Source organism: Maylandia zebra, linkage group LG3, assembly GCF_041146795.1.
Source record: "Maylandia zebra isolate NMK-2024a linkage group LG3, Mzebra_GT3a, whole genome shotgun sequence".
NCBI classification, from domain to species: domain Eukaryota; kingdom Metazoa; phylum Chordata; class Actinopteri; order Cichliformes; family Cichlidae; genus Maylandia; species Maylandia zebra.
Genome location: NC_135169.1, coordinates 58,020,150 through 58,032,257, shown reverse-complemented (window position 1 = coordinate 58,032,257; position 12,108 = coordinate 58,020,150). Strand labels below are relative to the sequence as shown.

The following is a 12,108-nucleotide window of genomic DNA, read 5'->3' as shown; positions in this document are numbered from 1 at the left end:
AGATGCTGGAGACGAGACATGGAGAGGGAGACGAGGCTCCACGGAGAGTTCAGTGGGGAGCAGTCCTGAATGCTGACATGACAATAATTGCCTTGCCATATCCCCACGCTGTATGACTGTCATGTTACAGAAGGGCAGTGAAAGTGCACCGGCACATCATTTTGTCTGTAAGAGAGAAAAAAAGAAAAAACATGTAATTTAAATGTAGTTGTATAGAATGCAGTCAGTTTATCTAACAATCAGATTGTACATATTAACAAAAATATCCAAGCCGTCCTCAATAATGAAAGCAAAATGGTGTGGATCACAAGAGCTGTCAGGAAATGTGGTGAACAGGAAAAATATTTAATGAAAACACTTTTTTCTCTCGCTGATGAATGAACTGAACTGTACAATGTGAAAAATAACTTTTAAGTCAACAAAGACCTGCAGAGGTGCTGAAAAGAAGTGCATATTTATGACTTTAACTATGAGGTATATTTAATACCAACATACCTTTGAAAGGCAAAGCACTTTGAATGTGTCCATTTATATGCTGCTCAATCTTTGCCCTGACAGCAGGGCTGAGAGTGGGGCACAGAGGGCAGTGAAACAGCCAACACGTGGTGCATTCCTGCAACTCTGGCCTGGAGGCAGAACTCCAATTTGATATTTGCATCTAAAACAGAGAGAAAAACAGATAAACACCATATACACATTTAAGTTCAGGTTTTAGCAGAAATAACACGTTACAGTTAGCATGTAAGAGATTTGGGAGAAAATTCTTTACAAAAACATAATTTACAAGAAACTTTTATTTGTGACATACGTATCTATTGACATATAAAAGACAACTGAACAAAGGCTAACTAACATCTTGGCAATAAAACAGAATAAATAGAGAATATTAGTATTTATACATATATAAAACTCTCTGTGACGACCTTTACAATGTTTTTGCAGGTGGAATGAGAGATATGAATAAAGTGCAATATGCAGTAAATGGAACAATGTGCATTGATGTTACAGATCGTGAAAAGTAGTGAAGTGAATTTGTTCATAACAAGCAAAAATCAAATACGTTTGAAACTGACCACTAAATGCTAACCAGAGGTGTCAAAAGTGCACATTCTTACTAAAGTTTAGATGCCTCGGGGGTCTGACCGTTGTTGTAGCGCTAACAAAGTGCCAACGTAATCAGTGTAAGCAAACTAGATGATTCCTACAATTATATAATTATTAACGGCAAATTTAGACATGAAAGACTCTGTAACAACCTTTACGATCCACTTGCAAGGTTTCCACAGTCGATGGCTGTATCCCAATTCAGGGTCTGCAGCCTTAAAGTTCGCAGCCTCAACGGTCCATGAACTCTGAACATCTGAACTCTGAAGCATGAACTCTGTGTCAAAGATTCAAGCTGCAGTTATTTATATTTCCTATCACCTTAAATCTTCACTCAAAGACACTCAAGTATCTGTGACAGTGTGTATATAGATGTATCATATATAAGAGAGAAATATTGTTCTTTTAATATGTTGGCATTACTAAATTTGGCTCAGTGCTTACATATATGTGTAAAAAGCAAATGTACGAGCTGTGATAACTGTGTCTGATAGAATGAAGAGTAGACTGATAAATGAAATATTCCTTTATTGGGTGAGAAAATCAGACCATGTCATAACTGCTTTAAGTCATACAGAATAGACATCAGAGCCTTAAACAGGCTGACTTCTGCTAAATGGGTCAAACTGGGCAGAAAGTCTACAAACACATAACATCCTTATAGAAAATGATGTAACACTATAGATCAACTTAGCTCAGAATATATAAAGCATATAAACAATCACAGCAATATGATGCAACAAACACAGCAGTGCTACTGATCCAAAATACTCAAAGCTTCATAGAACTGAAACAAACATTTATTTTTAGCTCCATTCTGCTGCTGATACAGACTTTAGGTTTCTGAACATTAAACTTGTTGCTGCCTTTCATAGTGTGTAACTTGAAGGCCCTGAGTACTTTCTCCCACACTGAAAACACTGGGAGGATAACATTATTTGAACATTACCTAATAAGACTGATTCAGGACAGACAGTTATGTTAAACTTTCCTAGCAGTCCTTCACAAACAGGGAACAGTCTGTCTATTCTCTCCATCTGTCAGCTGCTGCTGGCTCTTCCTCCTCCTCTTCCTCACACACTGCTGAGTTTGTCCTGGTGGATCATCAGGGCTGCAAAGCCTCACAGATGATGTGCAGCAGTGGCTCCCTCAGTCTGTCCTCACTCTGGACACTTGCAGTCGTCACACATGGAAATCAAATGTGTGATAAGGTGCAGGATTCAAACACAAGTGTGACTTATAAACACATGTTCATACTTTTATTCCACAATCAGAGAGAAAGAAACAGAGAGAGAGTGCAGGACCATAGCTGGACTCGCCATCGGGCATACCGGGCATTTGCCCGGTGGGCCACTGGCGATTTTTTGCTTTTATGGGCCAATCGATTTTTTTTTTCTTTTGGAAGGGTATAAATAATGAAAGGTGTTGGATTGGCCAATTGGTCATGATCGACTCTGGGCTGGACCAATTACAGCCGAGGAGGGCGGATGCACCCTCCCCCTTGTTTAGCAATCTTATAGATGAACTAAAGAAAATGGAGAACAAAAAAAGGAAAGAAGGTGCAGAAAAAATTAGGGCCAAAAAGAAACAAGCCCTTCAGGCAGACGCTGCCAAATGTGCAAAAATAACTGAATTGTTTGGCGGTAGCTGTGGCATAGCTTCCACAGATTTAGCAACATCAGCAAGTGGTGGAGGCCAGCAGGTGGATAAGGGAAAGGGGAGGCAAGAGGAGGAGAGACCCGAGGCCGCCACCGGTCATAGTGGCAGAGGAACTGAACTTCAGGCAAGAAGTTATGACCTGCTGTCTATCTGTGTCAGATATAAACCAAGTTTAGTTGTAGTTTGTTTTTGTTGTGCTGACTTTTTACAGTCGCTTAGAATAACTGGTACTAGCTAGCATGACGGAGTTTATATACTGCTGGGCGGGTGCTATGAAGTTACTGATAGTAAATTTTATTTTATGCTTAAGGTTAGTTTCTCAAACTCCTCAAAATCTTAACAAATTGTGCCAATCCTTACATGTTGCACCAGGCTGATTTATCATCAAAAGTGGAGAAGTCTGTGACAGAGGAGACAGAAGAGCAGCAGAGAGAGATGGAGCAAGAGAGAGAAATAAAAGAGCAGGAGATGGAGATGGAGAGATGACTTTATGTCATCCATGAGGGATGCATTTGACATATGTTTCACATATTATAGCCCAACAAGTTACTTATAGCAATTTAAATACGAGCAATCACTTTTTGGCAGACAATCACTTTTTGGCACAACACCGGCTATTTTTTGTGTTTCTTTTTATCGCTCTGTAGCTGAGTTCAATTGAAAGCCTGCATGCGCTAGTACCTCTTGCCACAAGTTCCCAGAATCCTTTGCGGTTTTACCCCTGAATGACGTCACATTTTTGGTGGGCCGGTCTCTAGTCAAAATGCCCGGGCCGATTTTTTGTCCCAGTTCAGCCCTGTGCAGGACAGACAGACAGGTGACAGTCTCAGGTGTACACACTGCTACACAACAGCACCAGAGAAGGAGGATTTAGTGTTTGTGTTATTACGAGTGCAAACAAGAAGAGTTCCCAGATGGTGCAGTGGACACATGTGTGACTGCTGTGATTAAAGCATCTTTCTTTCAGCTTAACGAGTGAACCGTCAGCTCGTTCAAACACACGTTAAAGTCCGTTTGGCTCGACACCACCGAACAGAGGCAGCAATATAACATAGCTAACATTAACAGTGCAGTGAATCCTGCTTGTGCCGTGATATTCAGGACTGCAAACCGAGCAGCATCACTGACTTTCAGCTTGTTGTGTTTGTGGATAAATGACTGACTTTAATTATCCACAAAATCATCACATTCTCTGTAGGATTAAGGTCGACTATTGAACAGCGTATATTTTAAAGTAAAGGCTTTAAAACCAAGTAAACGCTGAAAGTACAAACATCACTAATGTCACATAACTTTGCCAACATGTGGCCAACAGGAATGTTTTAATGTTCTTCATTATTAAACATCTGCACATAAATAAGTGACATAATATTCAGTACTTACTTCTGAAAGTTTACTCTTCAGCCGCCCCTCTTCCGCCGTTTTCTTTCGGCAACATTATCCACACCCACCGCCGCGCCGTTCTCTCAGAACTGAAGAAACTTCTTGGATAAAATGTCTTCAAGAAATTTAAAGCAGTTCAGACGCTTTTCTTTCCCAGCTCCTCAGACTGTCCACCCTGTTAGCTTCGTTAAGCAGCCATGAAGAGTAGAAGGCCAAGTATGAGTTTCAAACAATAAACACATTTATTTTTAAACCCTGCAAATAAACAACATTAACATCAAAAGTTTTACATTTCCTAAATGTATCCCACAATCTGAATATAACACCCACTTCCCCACGTTTGATCCGCTGTGTTAAATATGATTAAGAACAGAATTCAATCATTTGCAAATCCTATAAACCAGTATTTTAAACAAAGTGAGAAAATGAAACATTTAAAGAAAAATATTAGCCCATTTTGAATTTGATGGCAGCATCCTCTCTCCAAAAACTAAAGGCTTTACGATGTTTAGTGCTGGACCATGTTGGTTAATGTGTAAACTTCTGAAACGTTCAACAGTTTCCATTTTGATTAACCTGACCAACATCTAACATAGAACACCTTTGAAGTGGACCTCGCACCCTGTGGATAACTTCAAACACGTCGAGGTCTTCAGAGGCTGAACTTTGACCCAGCATCACAAGGAGCGCCATAAACACTTGTTACGGTTATTAGAAGGAACCCAGCCTTTAGACATCCCCACAATGACATCGTGACCAAGGGTCTGTTGCATGATTTTTAACATGGCTACAATGTGTCGTCTGCTGAGTCATCGTTTAATACAACAACGTACTGAAAGAGAGCATTCAGCATCTGACTGAGCTGGACTAACCTTCCCTTTCAAAAGTGAAAACTGCAACATAAAACTGGAATACAACCAACTTCTAATGAAATGTAACATTTTATAACATGAACACAGATTCCAGGTGAGCTGTGTCTTCCAGGACTGGATTTACCAGAACAGGTATGAGGACGGTGCCTGACGGGCATGTACGAGCTGGAGTGGATCCCAGCTAACACAGGGTGAGGAGACAGACGACCGTTCACGCTCACACTTATTCACCAGTTAACCTAACCCCACTACCTGAATGTCTGTGAACTGTGGGAGGAAGCCAGAGTCCCCTGAGAGGACCCACACAAACACGGGGAGAACATCCAACCTCCACAGAGACTCTCTCTGCACTAAAAGCACAAAATAAAAATCACACCGTCATGTAATTCAAGAAACTGGTCTTAAAAAACATTTAATCTAATATGTCCACATGGAGCCCGTGTTAAGGTCTGTACTGGGCTTCAGAACATCAAGTGAACAACGTCAGATGGGACCTGAGTGCGTTGTCTCCTGATAGAAAGTGCTGAGGATCAGAAGGACTCAGGGACAACACGATATCTGTCCAGCAGAGGGCGGCATTATTCCAAACGGCTCCATCCTAGAAACATGATGTGGAACAGCTGACCTGTAGATCTGCTCAAGAACAATCGTCACAGTCTGATCACAGTCAGTCCCACGTCTGCCATGTTCTCAGCTTCCTTTAGTACAGGTAGCTTTAATGATCATTTCAAGTGTGGTTGTTTCATGGAAACAGAGAGCAGACTGCAACATCCGTGGCAGCCGCCTCTAACACTCTGATGGACGTGTGGACAGCAATGCTGCCTGGAACAGTACCGATGTTTCAGGGCTGATGACGTTTTTGGGTGGGACATCTACATCCTGACATATCAAGGTTACTTTACTTTTACGTAAATTTGCTTTACAGAAAAATAATAGCATTTGTCATCCCTTCACAAACACACACATCGATTTAAACCTGACAGACACATATTTGGAAATTAGACGCGATTAATCAAATCAGAAAAACAGTTATTAGTTATTAAGTTTAGTGACGGCAGCAGGGACAAAGCTGCTTTTATAAGACTTTGTCCTGCATCATTCTCATGATAAAACAGACTCAATGGCCCCAAGATATTTATATGACTGCACTTGCTCAGGTTTGTCCGGATTTCAAACTGTTCTAAAAGTCTTTTGATTCAAATCTGGGGCTGTGTTATTGAAAGCAGCAGAGAAATCGATGAACTGAAGTCCTTTACTCTCTACATGTTTGACAATCAGGTGAAGTAGAATCAAAAGCGCGTCCTCCACTCCTCTATTGGGCTTATGTGCAATCTGCATTGAATCAAGCTGAAGTTCAGTGTCTTCCATAATCACATTTCTGATGATTTGTTCAAAGACTGAGGTGAGGGCAGCAGGCCTGAAGTCGTTTAGAACTTTTGGACGACTAGATTTAGGACCAGGAACCACAACAGCTTCTTTCCCAAGAGAGGGCATGAACGATTTATTCAGAATAACCTAAAATATAGGACTGAGTTCTTGAGCACAAGTGTAGGAGCCATATGAGTTGTTCCTTTTTGTTTTGGATTAAGAGGGTTGGTTTAAATGCACAACTTGTATTGGTGCACGGGTGTGAGGCGTGACTCGTGGGCGTGTTAGGTGATAAATGTGGTTGCACTCACCTGTTCACTGCACCTGATGAGCAGAAAGGTCGGGTGAGCATGAGGGGAAACCTGTTGACCCCAGCTTGAGTCATTGTGATGCATTTTTGGCTGTAACTTGATGTATGCTTTATGCACTAATTGATGCCATAGGCCGATGTTGTAGTTTGGTGTAGTAATTGGTGTAATTCGTTGTGAGTTGCAGTCATTGTGTTTGTGCAGTCTGTGCATTTGTTTAATAGTTCGATGAGCCGTTTGGAATAATGCCGCCCTCTGCTGGACAGATATCGTGTTGTCCCTGAGTCCTTCTGATCCTCAGCACTTTCTATCAGGAGACAACGCACTCAGGTCCCATCTGACGTTGTTCACTTGATGTTCTGAAGCCCAGTACGGACCTTAACACGGGCTCCATGTGGACACATTAGATTAACTGTTTTTAAGACCAGTTTCTTAAATTACATGACGGTGTGGTTTTTATTTTGTGCTTTTACTGCAGAGAGAGTCTCTGTGGAGGTTGGATGTTCTCCCCGTGTTTGTGTGGGTCCTCTCAGGGGACTCTGGCTTCCTCCCACAGTTCACACACATTCAGGTAGTGGGGTTAGGTTAACTGGTGAATAAGTGTGAGCGTGAACGGTCGTCTGTCTCCTCACCCTGTGTTAGCTGGGATCCACTCCAGCTCGTACATGCCCGTCAGGCACCATCCTCATACCTGTTCTGGTAAATCCAGTCCTGGAGGACACAGCTCACCTGGAATCTGTGTTCATGTTATAAAATGTTACATTTCATTAGAAGTTGGTTGTATTCCAGTTTTATGTTGCAGTTTTCACTTTTGAAAGGGAAGGTTAGTCCAGCTCAGTCAGATGCTGAATGCTCTCTTTCAGTACGTTGTTGTATTAAACGATGACTCAGCAGACGACACATTGTAGCCATGTTAAAAATCATGCAACAGACCCTTGGTCACGATGTCGTTGTGGGGATGTCTAAAGGCTGGGTTCCTTCTAATAACCGTAACAAGTGTTTATGGCGCTCCTTGTGATGCTGGGTCAAAGTTCAGCCTCTGAAGACCTCGACGTGTTTGAAGTTATCCACAGGGTGCGAGGTCCACTTCAAAGGTGTTCTATGTTAGATGTTGGTCAGGTTAATCAAAATGGAAACTGTTGAGTTTACACATTAACCAACATGGTCCAGCACTAAACATCGTAAAGCCTTTAGTTTTTGGAGAGAGGATGCTGCCATCAAATTCAAAATGGGCTAATATTTTTCTTTAAATGTTTCATTTTCTCACTTTGTTTAAAATACTGGTTTACAGGATTTGCAAATGATTGCATTCTGTTCTTAATCATATTTAACACAGCGGATCAAACGTGGGGAAGTGGGTGTTATATTCAGATTGTGGGATACATTTAGGAAATGTAAAACTTTTGATGTTAATGTTGTTTATTTGCAGGCAGTGGCGGTCCTAGCCTGTTTGGCACCCTGGGCGAACAATCCCTCTGGCGCCCCCCCCACACACACACACACGCAGACACAAATCCTTACACACATTAACATAAAGCTGCTGCACACACACACACACACACACACACACACAGAGAGAGAGAGAGTATGCATTGTATGCAGACGGCTACCAAACAGCCATCATAATTCGTCATACAATGAGAACAGGACAAATCAACAATTGACAAGGACTAATTAATATTTAAATCTGTAACATAATGTATTGTTTGGAGTTTAGTCTGTTACTGTTTGTTTTTTTACCATTTCTTCTTGGAGCAACTGTAACCCACATAATTTCTGACTCACTCTGATTCTGATAGTTTCAGGATGACCTGCCATTATCCAATCACACATCTGCTTACCTGCATCTTTTGCTCGTTTCTCCTCCTCTTCTTTTCTATTTTTTCTAAGTTGAGCACCATGATGGCTTTGAACTTTTCTTGTCCATCTTCCATTGGTTTTAATTTTGCACTCCAGTATGAACACAAATCCCCCAACACAAGGATCACCACAACATGATCTAATAGACCTACACCTTAGTTCACAGATTCACTTCATCTAGGGTGCATTTCTGAGATTTCACACAACCCAGGATTCAAATCATGAATACATAATGGACTTGGATTTACAACATTATAAATGAAATGTGCTCTTTTTGGAAGCAGCAGGGGCCCCCTCCCCTCAAACTGTAAATTTAAATTGTTATTGATCCTTTACCCCTGGTCCTAAAGTGTATATTTATTTTCTTACTCTTCTTATTGTTTGTTTACTTGCACTGCTGTAACTGGAGCCTCGTCATCTCATATCTCTGTATACTGGACTGTCTGTAGCGGAGATGACAATAAAGTTTACTTTGACTTTGGCAGCGAGCAGGCGCACCGAGGGCTCTCGCGCTCACTTTCGTGTATAGAATTTCGAAAAAACATTGGTGCAAATTATAAGTCTGTATCATGATGCCTGGTGTTTTTGTGTTTGTTGGTTTGTTTTTATTTTTCTTTATTTTGTGAGTTGGTTATTAGATGCTGCTCCAGCCGGTCAGACTCATCTGGCTAACCTAACAGCAGTCCTGGCCAGGCTAGAAAAATATGGATTGAGAGCAAACAAAAACAAATGTGAGTTCTTCAAGGATGCCATTGAGTATTGTGGACACAAGATCGACAGACATGGGCTCCACAAAACCGAGGACAAAGTTGAAGCAGTCCTGAAGGCACCAGACACTAAAAATGTGAGTCAGCTACGTTCATTCTTGGGCTTAATTAATTATTACCACAAGTTTCTACCAAACCTTTCAACAGTCCTGCACCCGCTGAACTCTCTGCTGCAACAAAATGTCAAATGGAAATGGACAAACTATGAAGAGGCATTTAATTTAGTTAAGTTAAGCAGCTCATTACATCAGAGGAGGTTCTGACACACTTTGACCCCAAGCTACCACTTCGCCTCGCCTGTGATGCCTCACCATATGGCATTGGTGCCGTGCTATCTCACAAAATGCCTGATCGATCCGAACGACTACTTGCCTTTGCCTCAAGGTCCCTAAATGCAGCCGAGCGCAACTATACGCAGATAGACAGAGAAACACTCAGTCTAGTGTGGGGAGTGAAGAAGTTTAATCAGTATTTATATGGACGACACTTCACCCTGATCACAGACCACCGACCGCTGGTGTCCATCTTTAACCCTCAGAAAGGTATTCCAACCATGGCTGCGGCACGCTTGCTTGGGCTTTGTTCCTGGGTGCACACACCTACACCATTGAGTTCAAAGGGACAAAGCTACATGGAAATGCAGATGGACTTTCACGTCTTCCACACATGCAACCCACCGAAGAAATGACTGCTCCAGCTACTGTGTTTCATGTTACACAAATGGAACCCCTACCTGTCACAAGTGCTCAGGTGAAAAGAGAAACGAGCCAAAACACAATCTTGTCAAACGATCTTACTGTGAATGGTTGGCCGTCCTGTAGTGACACTCAGTTCTCTGCGTACTCCACCCACAAAGACCAACTATCCGTTTGCCAAGGATGTGTCATGTGGGGAACTCGTGTCATCTGCCACCCAAACTAGGTACAAAGGTACTGGACTCACTGCACGATGGACATTTGGGTGTTAAGATGAAAGGTCTTGCTAGAAGCTATGTTTGGTGGCCAGGCACTGATTGTGAAATGGAGAATATGGCTAAATCCTGCATTGTTTGCCAGCAGACGCTGCGCCAGCCTCAAACAGCACCTGTACACGCGTGGGAGTGGCCATCCGCTCCATGGCAACGCATTCATATAGACTATGCTGGCCCATTTATGGACTAAATGTTCCAGGTTGTGGTTGATGCCCACTCAAAGTGGCCAGAAATCTTCCCCGTAAAGCAAGCAACAGCTGCCAGCACGATCAATAGTCTTTGGTCACCGTTTGCACGCACAGGTCTGCCACAACAGCTCGTAAGTGACAATGGTCATCAGTTTACTGGAGAGGAGTTCCAGTGTTTCCTTGGGAGTAACGGCATACGACATATCACTTCAGCTCACCATCATCCTGCAACAAAGCTGAACCAGCCAGTCGCACAGAGGGGAAACCGCTACAACAGAAAATTGACAATTTTTTTACTGTCTTACCACTCATGCAACAACTGGACACACACCTGCAATGCTCTTCATGGGATGAGATCTGAGATCACATCTAGATTTGCTGAAACCAGACATTCGCAAGGATGTCCAAGATAAACAGTCTTCCATGGTGGAAGCAACAAGAAACAAAACCAGATTCTTCAATGTTGGACAAAGAGTTCTCGCCAGAGACTACAGAGACCCAAGTCAGAAATGGCATTCTGGCACGATTCGTTCACGGACCGGACCGCTGATATACACCATAAATGTTGGAGCCAACTTAGTCTGGCGTAGACATGTTGATCAGATTCTAGATGCAGAATGTCACGTGGTTCCAGAGCAACCTGAGAGGACACATCTACACCTCAAGATTCAGAAGAGTTTGCCCTCGCTTCACCACCTGAGGTTCAGGGTTTACGTGAAACCACCAATGTTCAAACACCTGAACTTTCCACACAGAGCACTATGGACTCTGACCAAACAGGCAGACGTTACCCTGAGAGAAATCGCAGAGCACCTCAGAGACTGAACTTATAGGTTTCCAGTTCATTTTGTAAGGAAAGCGGTTAAAATGTTTAAGAGGAAACAACCTACCTCTATGTTGTAAATCACTGAGTAGGTGTCATATTTCAGTTTAAGTACAATCTTATGCTTATGCATAAGCTTATGCTAGACGAGTCCAGAAGTACAGAAACCTTGTGTACAGCGTTGGAGATGAAGTTCTTCTCTTGAACATGAAACGTGGAAGGAAGGGAGGAAGACTTGATCCAGATTTTTCAGGACCCTACACCATTCAAGACATTGCTGGCAAATGTGTGAGATTAAAAAAACACGGAAGGAGCAACTTTAAGAAATCACTACAGCATTGACCATATCAAGCCATACAGAAGAAGCCACCATGTAAATATCAGTGACAATTAAAAATACCCAACTCGCAGTCAGACGGTGAACAGCAGCACAGACCTGAAGATGCCCCCCTGCCATCCTACTGCTAACCCTCAGTGCCAGCAAAGTCCAGAGGATTCATTATGCACCCAAAACGGCTGACACAAGGAGTTTAATTGTGTTCCAGGACCAGAAACGCGTGAACAAGAACTTCCCTCCCGGAAACAAAGCTTAGAAAATGAAGGTGACATAGTGAACAACTCTTTTTGACCAGTTGGTCATTTGTTGCCAGTTTGGCGTTGCAACTTAATTGACTGTTGCATGACTTTGTTTGCATTTTGAAGTCTTCAACTCATATTGGATATAAAGAAACATGCAACGTGCACTGAGCTTGTGGAAGTCTGGAAATGGATCTGCCTGTCAGTAATTTTCTATTTTGCCCACCCGC

General features: G+C 42.3%; 1 protein-coding gene across 1 annotated transcript in view; it reads right to left on the bottom strand.

The window, feature by feature from the left end:
* The window catches only part of LOC143416841 (protein NLRC3-like), a 153,534-nt gene that overhangs the window by 69,666 nt on the left and 71,760 nt on the right, over positions 1-12,108 (bottom strand). The gene's annotated exons all lie outside the window — the stretch shown is intronic.